Genomic DNA, 12015 nt, shown 5'->3' with positions numbered 1-12015 from the left:
AGAGAGAGAGAGAGAGAGAGAGAGATATGTCCAACCCTAAAATCTAGGGACTTTGTCCCGCCGAGCCGCCGTCACCTACCGTATCTTCCTCGGGATCCAGATCCAATCCGCTTCCTCCCCGATCCAAAAGGCCCTCCTCGCTTTCACCACCACACCAACCAGAGCCCCCTGCTCCCTGTCTCCTTCTCCCCGCTCCTGATGGCCAACCAGCGCCCGAGCCAACTGCCCATCGCCGCCGCTAGCGGCCTCAACCACCACCACCGAAGCCTCCAGGTCCGGCCGTCGCCGGCAGCTACAACCAATAGATGAGCGCCGCCCTTCTTTTATTTCTTCCCTCGTTCTTCCTCCTCTCCTTTTCTTGCTATCTCTCCCGAGCTCACCTCTCTCTCTCCCTCCCGTTCTGCAGGAAGCCACCTCCTGACGGCCTCCTCTCAAGCCCGGCGCCGCCGTGATGGATCCCCTCGCCGAGCTCCATCAAGTCCGCCGCCTGCTGCCGTCTTCCCGGCGAATCCCGTCGAAGCCGCCGCCCCGGCCACCTTGCACGACCTCCTGCCTCGTCCTCGTCTACGCGGGATATAAGCGATAGAGGCCGCGCGCCAAGCTTCCCTGCCTCGCCCGACCTTTCTCGTCGCAGAAACCACACCATGACGCCATCTCTCTGCTTCCTCTTCCAGCAGGACCACAAGACGTGTCCCCACCTCCTGCCGCGCCAAGCCTGCTTACTCTCCAGCGCAGCGCCCGCCGCGGCAAGTCCCACGCCGCCGCTACGCCCCTGTACTGAACCTGCTACTGCCCTACATTAGTCCGTCGTCATGCTCATGGACCTTCCCTGCGCCCCAAGCTAGTCCGCATCGCCCGCCGGAGTCGCCGCCTCGCCAAGCTCCGTCGCCGCCGGTGGTCTTCGCGTCGAGGAGCCAAAGTTCACGCCCCTGCCCCGCATCGTGACTCTGCCGTCCTTTGTTTCGCTGGTGGTCGAGCGAGCCGACCGCTCGCGTTGACCGCTCCCCCTCCCTCGTTCGATCCATCCAGCACCAAGGTGGCCCGGCCCAGCTCTAGTGCGTGGAAGGCCCAGCCAGATCCGGCCTATCCAGCCGCATGCCAGCAGGCCTCTTCCACCAACCGGGCCAGCCCAATGTGAGCAGCGCTCCTGATTTCGGCCCAACTCTATATTTTTCTGCCTGAACGATTTTCCCCATTATCCCGTTTTGCGCTCTTTTACAGAAAAGTCCCTCTTGATCATGCATATAATAACTCTCAAACCATACATCATAAGTAAAAACTTTATATATGAAACTTGCTTAAAATTTCATCTAGTTTCATAATATGTCATTTTCATCCATGTTTTAAGTGATTAAATTGTTGTTTGTTTAAATTTGCTTAAATAACTTGTTAAAACGGTTTAATTCATAACTAAATAACCGTAACTCCGAATTTAATAAACTTTACATGTAAATGGGGTGGAAAAATGCCTAGTTTATCATGGTGCACTCATCTTGCATGTTTAATAACTATAAAAATTTGGTTTAGGGCAGAACAGTACCAAATCCATAAATATGCACATGAGGAGTTTCCGGACTTGTTGTTTTGTTGTTCCGGCCTCATTTAAACATGCCTAAATGTTTAGTTTACTTTTGCTTCACCCTCTTGCCATGTTTAATAACATTTAATATTGTTGGGTACATAAACAAGATCGAACTAAATAACTTGTTGTGGTGTTTCGTCAATATGCAACTCGTTGCATATTGAGCCCCACTTAATTTGTAGAACTGCTTGTGCACTTTGCCATGCCATGCCTCATTAAACCGGACATGCATCATACTTGTTTGTGCATCATGCCATGTTATGTGGTGGTTGTTTACTATGTTGTGTGCTTCTTTCCGGTGTTGCTTCTTCGGGGTGGTTCCGATTACGTCGCGTTTGTGAGGAACCGTTCGACTACGTCCGTTTGTCTTCTTCATGGACTCGTTCTTCTTCCTTGCGGGATTTCAGGAAAGATGACCATACCCTCGAAATCACTTCTATCTTTGCTTGCTAGTTGCTCGCTCTTTTGCTATGCCTATGCTGTGATACCTACCACTTGCTTATCATGCCTCCCATATTGTTGAGCCAAGCCTCTAACCCACCTTGTCCTAGCAAACCGTTGTTTGGCTATGTTACCGCTTTGCTCAGCCCCTCTTATAGTGTTGTTAGTTGCAGGTGAAGATTGGAGCTTGTTCCTTGTTGGAACATGGATATTTTTGTTGGGATATCACAATATCTCTTATTTAATTAATGCATCTATATACTTGGTAAAGGGTGGAAGGCTCAGCCTTATGCCTGGTGTTTTGTTCCACTCTTGCCGCCCTAGTTTCCGTCATATCGGTGTTATGTTCCTGAATTTTGCGTTCCTTGCGCGGTTGGGTTATAATGGGAACCCCTTGACAGTTCGCTTTGAATAAAACTCCTCCAGCAAGGCCCAACCTTGGTTTTACCATTCGCCACCTAGCCTTTTTCCCTTGGGAGTCGCACATCCCGAGGGTCATCTTTATTTTAAACCCTCGGGCCAGTGCTTGTCTAAGTGTTGGTCCAACCCAAAGCACCGTGCGGGGCCGTCCCTTGGCAACTTGGGTTACGTTGGCTCCCGTACGCTTAGCTTATCCGGTGTGCCCTGAGAACGAGATATGTGCAGCTCCTATCAGGATGTCGGCGCATCGGGTGGTCTTGCTGGACTTGTTTTACCATTGCCGAGGATGTCTTGTAACCGGGATGCCGAGTCTGATCGGGTATTCCCGCTAGAAGGAATATCCTTCGTTGACCGTGAGAGCTTGTGATGGGCTAAGTTGGGACACCCCTGCAGGGATTTGAACTTTCGAAAGCCGTGCCCGCGGTTATGGGCAGATGAGAATTTGTTAATGTCCGGTTGTAGAAAACCTGAAGTTGATCTTAATTAAAATACATCAACCGCGTGTGTAACCGTGATGGTCTCTTCTCGGCGGAGTCCGGGAAGTGAACACGGTGTTGGAGTAATGCTTGACGTAGGTTGTTCTAGGATCACTTCTTGATCATTAGTTGTTCGACCGTGCTTTTGCCTTCTCTTCTCGCTCTCTTTTGCGAATATGTTTAGCCACCATATATGCTAGTCGCTTGCTGCAGCTCCACCTCATACCTTTTACCCTTCCTATAAGCTTAAATAGTCTTGATCGCGAAGGTGTGAGATTGCTGAGTCCCCGTGACTCACAGTTACTTCCAAAACCAGTTTGCAGGTGCCGAGGTTACCGAGCAAGTGACGCAACCAAGCTCAAGGAGGAGCTCGATGAAGATCTTGCCCTTTGTGTTGTTCGTTCTAGTTGATCAGTAGTGGAGCCCAGTCAGGACGATCGGGGATCTGTGTAGCTTTTGGGGTAGTCTTCTTTTATTTTGGTTCCGTAGTCGGACCTTGATTGTATCTGGATGATGTAATGCTTTATTCATGTATTGTGTGAAATGGCGATTGTAAGCCAACTATGTATCTCTTTCCCTTATGTATTACATGGGTTGTGTGAAGATTACCTCACTTGCGACATTGCTTTCAATGCGGTTTTGCCTCTAAGTCATGCTTCAACACGTGGGAGATATAGCTGCATCGAGGGCGTTACAAAGAATCCGGCAGTTCAGCGTCACAGCTCCCGTAAAGGGTAAGGTCGATATTCGGCTCGATCGCCGCTGAGAATACGGCCTCCGAGGCGGGGTCTATCCACCCGTAAATGGATGGCGCAATTGGCTCCGAATTGAGGGTCGGAGCGGTCGCCGGTGCGGTCGCCTGAACACTGTCCGATGGTAGAGCTAAATCATGCTCATCGTGACCGTGCGGCGCACTCGGCAGGGGCTCGAATCCGTCGCAGATCAAGTCTCCGCGGATGTCGGCCGTGTAGTTTAAGCTTCCAAACCTGACCTGGTGGCCAGGGGCGTAACTCTCGATCTGCTCCAGATGGCCAAGCGAGTTGGCCCGCAGTGCGAAGCCACCGAATACAAAGATCTGTCCGGGGAGAAAAGTCTCACCCTGGACTGCATCGCTATCGATGATCGAAGGAGCCATCAAGCCTAACGGTGACGACACAGAGGAACTCTCAATGAAAGCACCAATGTCGGTGTCAAAACCGACGGATCTCGGGTAGGGGGTCCCGAACTGTCCATCTAAGGCGGATGGTAACAGGAGGCAGGGGACGCGATGTTTTACCCAGGTTCGGGCCCTCTTGATGGAGGTAAAACCCTACGTCCTGCTTGATTTATTCTTGATAATATGTGTAGTACAAGAGTTGATCTACCACGAGATCAGAGAGACTAAACCCTAGAAGCTAGCGTATGGTATGATTGTATGTTGTCCTACGGACTAAAACCCTCCGGTTTATATAGACACCGGAGGGGGCTAGGGTTACACAAGGTCGGTTACAAAGGAGGAGATATACATATCTGTATTGCCTAGCTTGCCTTCCACGCCAAGTAGAGTCCCATCCGGACACGGGACGAAGTCTTCAATCTTGTATCTTCATAGTCCAACAGTCCGGCCAAAGGATGTAATCCGGCCGGCCGGATACCCCCTAATCCAGGACTCCCTCACCCTCGATGCTCATTATGTGAAAGATATTATGTACTACTTTGATAATCCTGAAAAAACCCATTCAACTTTATAATGGGAGTAACGTTGGATAAATGTGAATACTTTAGGGATTATCGCTTGACTCAAAAAGGGTAACTATTATGGGATCAAATTTATATGTTGCATTGGTATGCTCGGCAACTATGCTTGAGATATGATTATACTTATTGCTCTAGGATGAAGGCTCCACACCTTCCCTTTTCATGCGAATTTAATGATAATGAAACCTTAGCTTCTTATGCTAATGATATATATGATTACTATGATGTGGAACGAATAGAAGAATTCGTTGCTTTTATGGGTGCTTATGAAATTGAACCTTTGTTTAAAGAGTGTGAAAATCTTGATGATGCTGTTTACAGACCTGGAAATTTTGCTATACTTAGATATTGCTATGAGAATTGTGAATTCAACTCCAATATTGATGATTTTATTGAGAGAGTCTCTGCTGTCCAAGAAGAGACTAATATTTTGCACGAGCCTATGGAAGAAGAAATTGATGAAATTGTGAGCTCATTGGATGAAAAAGATGATGAGGAGAGCAAAGAACAAAAGGAGGAAGAGCGGATTAGCTACCCGTGCCAACCTTCTAATGAGAGTAACTCTTCAACTCGTACATTGTTTAATTTCCCTTCGTGCTTACCGAAGGATGATTGGTATGATGATTGTGACGATCCCGTTGATTCTTTTTGAGATATCCCTTTTTGATGATGCTTGCTATGCTTGTGACCAAGATGCCAATATGAATTATGCTTATGGAGATGAACTTGCTACAGTTCCTTATGCTAAACATGAAATTGTTGCTATTGCACCCACGCATGATAGTCCTATTATCTTTTTGAATTCTCCCGACTACACTATATCAGAGAAGTTTGCCCTTATTAAGGATTATATTGATGGGTTGTGTTTTACTACTACACATGATGATTTTGATAGATATAATATGCATGTGCTTGCTGCTCCTACTTGAAATTATTATGAGAGAGGAACTACATCTCCGCCTCTCCATGTTTCCAATATGATAAAATTGCAAGAAACTGTTTATACTATGCATTGGCCTTTACTATGTGTGCATGAATTTTTCTTTTATGATATGCCGATGCATAGGAAGAGAGTTAGACTTCATTGTTACATGATATATGTTGCTTTGTTCTCACTACTAAATGCCAAATCATTGCTAATTCCAATTGGCTTTGATATACCTTGGGATCTGGGTGGATTCATTACTCGAGCACTATATGCCTAGCTTAACGGCTTTAAAGAAAGCATTGCCAGGGAGACAACCCAGAAGTTTTAGAGAGTCATTTATTTCTGTTGAGTGCTTTTATATAGTTTAAAAACAAAAAAATAAAGAGGGGAACCCAAAACTTTTCAAAAAGGAAAGTGAAAGTGAGAGAGACAAGCATTGTTGAAGTGGGGGAGCTCCTTGAACTTTGTTCATGCTCACGGAAACTTTGTGAATCTTGATTATAGAATTTTTTCAACAAAAATAATTATCCCCTTGTACAATTCCATTGTATTATAAAAATAATGTACCAAGATTTGCCTTTAGGATGTTTACATTGCTTGTTGGTTTGTGCGGTGCAGAATAGAAACTTTGGCTGTAGTGCACGATTTTACATTTCTTACTGGAATGTCAAACGGATCTGAAACTTTTTGCACTGTATTTATATACAAATTTTTTACTTTTTTCTAATTTTTTCATAATTTTTGGAGTACCAGAAGTATGGTGAATGTTCAGATTACTACAAACTGTCATGTTTAAGACATTCTGTTTTTGATGCATAGTTTGCTTGTTTTGATGAAACCATCAATTTCTGTCAGTGGATTAAGCCATGGAAAAGTTATATTACAGTAGCAACAATGCAAAAAATGTGAATTGGTTTGCAATGGTACTTAGAGTAGTGATTTGCTTTATTATACTAACGGATCTTACCAAACTTTCTGTTAAATTTTGTGTGATTGAAGTTTTCAAGTTTTGGGAGAGATCGCGATGGATGAAGGAATAAGGAGTGGCAAGAGCCTAAGCTTGGGGATGCCCGAGGCACCCCAAGGAAATATTCAAGGACTCCCAAGCAACCAAGCTTGGGGATGCCCCGGAAGGCATCCCATCTTTCTTCTAACAATCATCGGTAATTTTACTTGGAGCTATATTTTTATTCGTCACATGATATGCGTAAATCATGGATCGTATTTTGTATTTAGTTTTAACTTTTCTTTTATGCATCATGCTGGTATGAGATAGTCCTTGGTTGATTTATAGAATGCTCTTTGCACTTCACTTATATCTTTTGAGTATGGCTTTATAGAATGCTTCATGTGCTTCACTTATATCATTTGAAGTTTGGATTGCCTGTTTCTCTTCCCATAGAAAACCTCCATTTGTTGAATGCTCTTTTGCTTCAATTATATCTGTTAGAGCGTGGGCATATATTTTGTAGAAAGAATTAAACTCTCTTGCTTCACTTATATCTATTTAGAGAGATGACAGGAACTGGTCATTCACATGGTTAGTCATAGAATCCTACATAAAACTTGTAGATCACTGAATATGATATGGTTGATTCCTTGCAATAGTTTTGCGATATAAAGATGATGATATTAGAGTCATTCTAGTGGGTAGTTGTGGATTGTAGAAATACTTGCGTTGAAGTTTGTGATTCCCATAGCATGCACATATGATGAACCGTTATGTAACAAAGTTGGAGCATGAGGTATTTATTGATTGTCTTCCTTATGAGTGGCGGTCGGGGACGAGCGATGGTCTTTTCCTACCAATCTATCCCCCTAGGAGCATGCGCATAGTACTTTGTTCTGATGACTAATAGATTTTTGCAATAAGTATGTGAGTTCTTTATGACTAATGTTGAGTCCATGGATTATACGCACTCTCACCCTTCCATCATTGCTAGCCTATTCGGTACCGTGCATTGCCCTTTCTCACCTCGAGAGTTGGTGCAAACTTCGCCGGTGCATCCAAACCCCGTGATATGATACGCTCTGTCACACATAAGCCTCCATATATCTTCCTCAAAATAGCCACCATACCTACCTATTATGGCATTTCCATAGCCATTCCGAGACATATTGCCATGCAACTTCCATCATCATCATCATATACATGACTTGAGTATTTATTGTCATATTGACTTGCATGATCATAAGATAGCTAGCATGATGTTTTCATGACTTATCCATTTTTTGATGTCATTGCTACGCTAGATCATTGCATATCCTGATACACCGCCAGAGGCATTCATAGAGTCATATCTTTGTTCTATTATCGAGTTGTAATATTGAGTTGTAAGTAAATAAAAGTGTGATGATCATCATTATTAGAACATTGTCCCATGATCAAAATAAAAGTGGCTAAAGAAGCCCCCCACCCCACCCCCCAAAATGATAGAGGCCAAAGAAGCCTACAAAAAAAGGAAAAAAAGAGAAGGGACAATGTTACTATCCTTTTACCACACTTGTGCTTTAGAGTAGCACCATGTTCTTCATATAGAGAGTCCCTTGAGTTATCACTTTCATATACTAGTGGGAATTTTCATTATAGAACTTATATTTCAACGATGGGCTTCCTCAAATGCCCTAGGTCTTCATGAGCAAGCAAGTTGGATGCACACCCACTTAGTTTCAGTTTGAGCTTTCATACACTTATAACTCTTAGTGCATCCGTTGCATGGCAATCCCTACTCCTCGCATTGACATCAATTGATGGGCATCTCCATAGCCCGTTGATTAGCCGCGTCGATATGAGACTTTCTCCTTTTTTTGTCCTCTCCACACAACCTCCATCATCATATTCTATTCCACCTATAGTGCTATATCCATGGCTCATGCTCATGTATTGCGTCAATGTTGAAAAGGTTTGAGAACATCAAAAGTATGAAACAATTGCTTGGCTTGTCATCGGGGTTGTGCATGATTTGAATATTTTGTGTGGTGAAGATGGAGCATAGCCAGACCATATGATTTTGTAGGGATAACTTTCTTTGGCCATGTTATTTTGAAAAGACATGATTGCTTTATTAGTATGCTTGAAGTATTATTGTCTTAATGTCAAATGATAGACTATTGCTTTGAATCACTCGTGTCTTAATATTCATGCCATGATTAGATTACATGATCAAGATTATGCTAGGTAACATTCCACATCAAAAATTATCTTTTTTACCATTTACCTACTCGAGGACGAGCAGGAATTAAGCTTGGGGATGCTGAAACGTCTCCATCGTATCTATAATTTTTTTATTGTTCCATGCCAATATTCTAGAACTTTCATATACTTTTGGCAACTTTTTATACTATTTTTGGGACTAACATATTGAGTGCCTAGTGCCAGTTCCTGTTTGTTGCATGTTTTTTGTTTCGCATAAAATCCATATCAAATGGAGTCCAAACGGGATAAAAACTGACGGAGATTTTTTGGAATATATGTGATATTTTTGGGAAGAAGAATCAACGCGAGACAATGCCCGAGGGGGCCACGAGGCAGGGGGGCGCGCCCCAGGGGGTCAGGCGTGCCCTGGGCCCTCGTGGCCACCCCGTAAGACGGTTGGTGCCCTTCTTTCGCCGCAAGAAAGCTAATATCTAGATAAAAAACGTGTCCAAAATTCAGCCCAATCAGAGTTACGGATCTCCGGGGATTTAAGAAACGGTGAAAGGGCAGAATCTGGAACACAGAAATAGAGAGAGATAGAGAGACTGATCCAATCTCGGAGGGTCTCTCGCCCCTCCCATGCCATGGAGGCCATGGACCAGAGGGGAAACCCTTCTCCCACCTAGGGAGAAGGTCAAGGAAGAAGAAGAAGTAGAAGAAGAAGGGGGCTCTCTCCCCCTCTCTCCCGGTGGCACCGGAACACTGTCGGGGCCATCATCATCACCGCAATCTACACCAACAACTTCACGCCATCATCACCAACTCTTCCTCCCTCTATGCAGCGGTGTAACCCCTCTTTTACCTGTTGTAATCTCTACTTAAACATGGTGCTCAACGCTATATATTGTTTCCCAATGATGTATGGCTATTCTATGATGTTTGAGTAGATCCGTTTTGTCCTATGGGTTAATTGATGATCGTGATTGGTTTGAGTGCATGTTTTATTATTGGTGTTGTCCTATGGTGCTTTTCGTGTCGTGCAAGTATGAGGGATCCTCGCTGCCGGGTTTGCAATGTGTTCATGATTTGTTTATGGTGGGTGGCGTGAGTGATAGAAACACAGACCCGAGTAAGTAGGTTGTTTGCGTATGGGAATAAAGAGGACTTGATGCCTTATAATGCTATTGTTGGGTTTTACCTTAATGATCTTTAGTAGTTGCAGATGCTTGCTAGAGTTCCAATTATAAGTGCATATGATCCAAGAAGAGAAAGTATGTTAGCTTATGCCTCTCCCTCAAATAAAATTGCAATAATGATTACCGGTCTAGTTATCGATTGCCTAGGGACAAATAACTTTCTCGTGACAACAAGCTCTCTACTAAAACTAAATTAGTTGTGTCTTTATCTAAACAGCCCCTACTTTTTATTTACGCGCTCTTTATTATCTTGCAAACCTATCCAACAACACCTACAAAGTACTTCTAGTTTCATACTTGTTCTAGGTAAAACGAACGTTAAGCGTGCGTAGAGTTGTATCGGTGGTCGATAGAACTTGAGGGAATATTTGTTCTACCTTTAGCTCATCGTTGGGTTCGACACTCTTACTTATCGAAAGAGGCTACAATTTATCCCCTATACTTGTGGGTTATCAAAGCGTTAAGTAACGCGGTTGATGTAGTCGAACGTCTTCGCGATCCAACCGATCAAGTACCGAATGCACGGCACCTCCGCGATCTGCATACATTTAGCTCAGTGACATCCCTCGTACTCTTGATTTAGCTGAGGCCGAGGGTGAGTTCTGTCAGCATGACGACGTGTTGATGGTGATGATGAAGTTACCGACGCAGGGCTTCGCCTAAGCACTACGACAATATGAGCGAGGTATAAAACTGTGGAGGGGGGCACCACACACGGCTAAAGATCAACTTGTGTGTCTATGGGGTGCCCCCTTCCCCGCATATAAAGGAGGGGAGGAGGAGGGCCGACCACAAGGGGCGCGCCGAAGGGGGGGAATCCTACTCCTAGTAGGAGTAGGTTTCCCCCTTTCCTAATCCAAGTAGGAGAAGAAGGAAGGAGAGGAAGAAGAGAAGGAAAGGGGGCCTGACCCCCCTAGCCCTAGTCCAATTTGGTTTGGGCTAGGGGGGGAGCCACACCTTGGCCTGCCTCCTCTCTTCCACCATTAGGCCCATGAGGCCCAATAACTTCCCGGGGGGTTCCGGTAACCCCCGGTACTCCGAAACTTATTCGAAATGGCCCAAACCATTCCGGTGTCCGAATGTAGCCTTCCAATATATGAATATTTATGTCTAGACCATTTCAAGACTCCTCGTCATGTCTGTGATCACATCCGGGACTCCGACCAACCTTCGGTACATAAAATCACATAACTCATAATACATATCGTCATCGAACGTTAAGCATGCGGACCCTATGGGTACGAGAACTATGTAGACATGATCGAGACTCATCTTCGGTCAATAACCAATAGCGGAACCTGGATGCTCATATTGGTTCCTACATATTCTATGAAGATCTTTACCGGTCAAACCGCATAACAACATACGTTGTTCCCTTTGTCATCGGTATGTTACTTGCCCGAGATTCGATCATCGGTATCATCATACCTATTTCAATCTCGTCACCGGCAAGTCTATTTACTCGTTATGTAATGCATAATCCCGCAACTAACTCATTAGTCACATTGCTTGCAAGGCTTATAGTGATGTGCATTACCGAGAGGGCCCAGAGATACCTCTCCGACAATCGGAGTGACAAATCCTAATCTTGATCTATGCCAACTCAACAAACACCATCGGAGACACCCATAGAGCATCTTTATAATCACCTAGTTACGTTGTGACATTTGATAGCACACTAGGTGTTCCTCCGGTATTCGGGAGTTGCATAATCTCATAGTCATAGGAACATGTATAAGTCATGAAGAAAGCAATAGCAATAAACTAAACGATCATAGTGATAAGCTTATGGATGGGTCTAGTCCATCACATCATTCTCTAATGATGTGATCCCGTTCATCAAATGACAACACATGTCCATGGCTAGGAAACTTAACCATCTTTGATTAACGAGCTAGTCAAGTAGAGGCATACTAGGGACACTTTGTTTGTCTATGTATTCACACATGTACTAAGTTTCCAGTTAATACAATTCTAGCATGAATAATAAACATTTATCATGATATAAGGAAACATAAATAACAACCGAATTATTGCCTCTGGGCATATTTCCTTCAGCCTCCCACTTGCACTAGAGTCAGTAATCTAGTTCACATCGT

Source organism: Triticum dicoccoides, chromosome 1A (genome assembly GCF_002162155.2).
Source record: "Triticum dicoccoides isolate Atlit2015 ecotype Zavitan chromosome 1A, WEW_v2.0, whole genome shotgun sequence".
NCBI classification, from domain to species: domain Eukaryota; kingdom Viridiplantae; phylum Streptophyta; class Magnoliopsida; order Poales; family Poaceae; genus Triticum; species Triticum dicoccoides.
The sequence above is the reverse complement of the archived record's forward strand: the minus strand, read 5'-3'. Positions refer to the sequence as shown.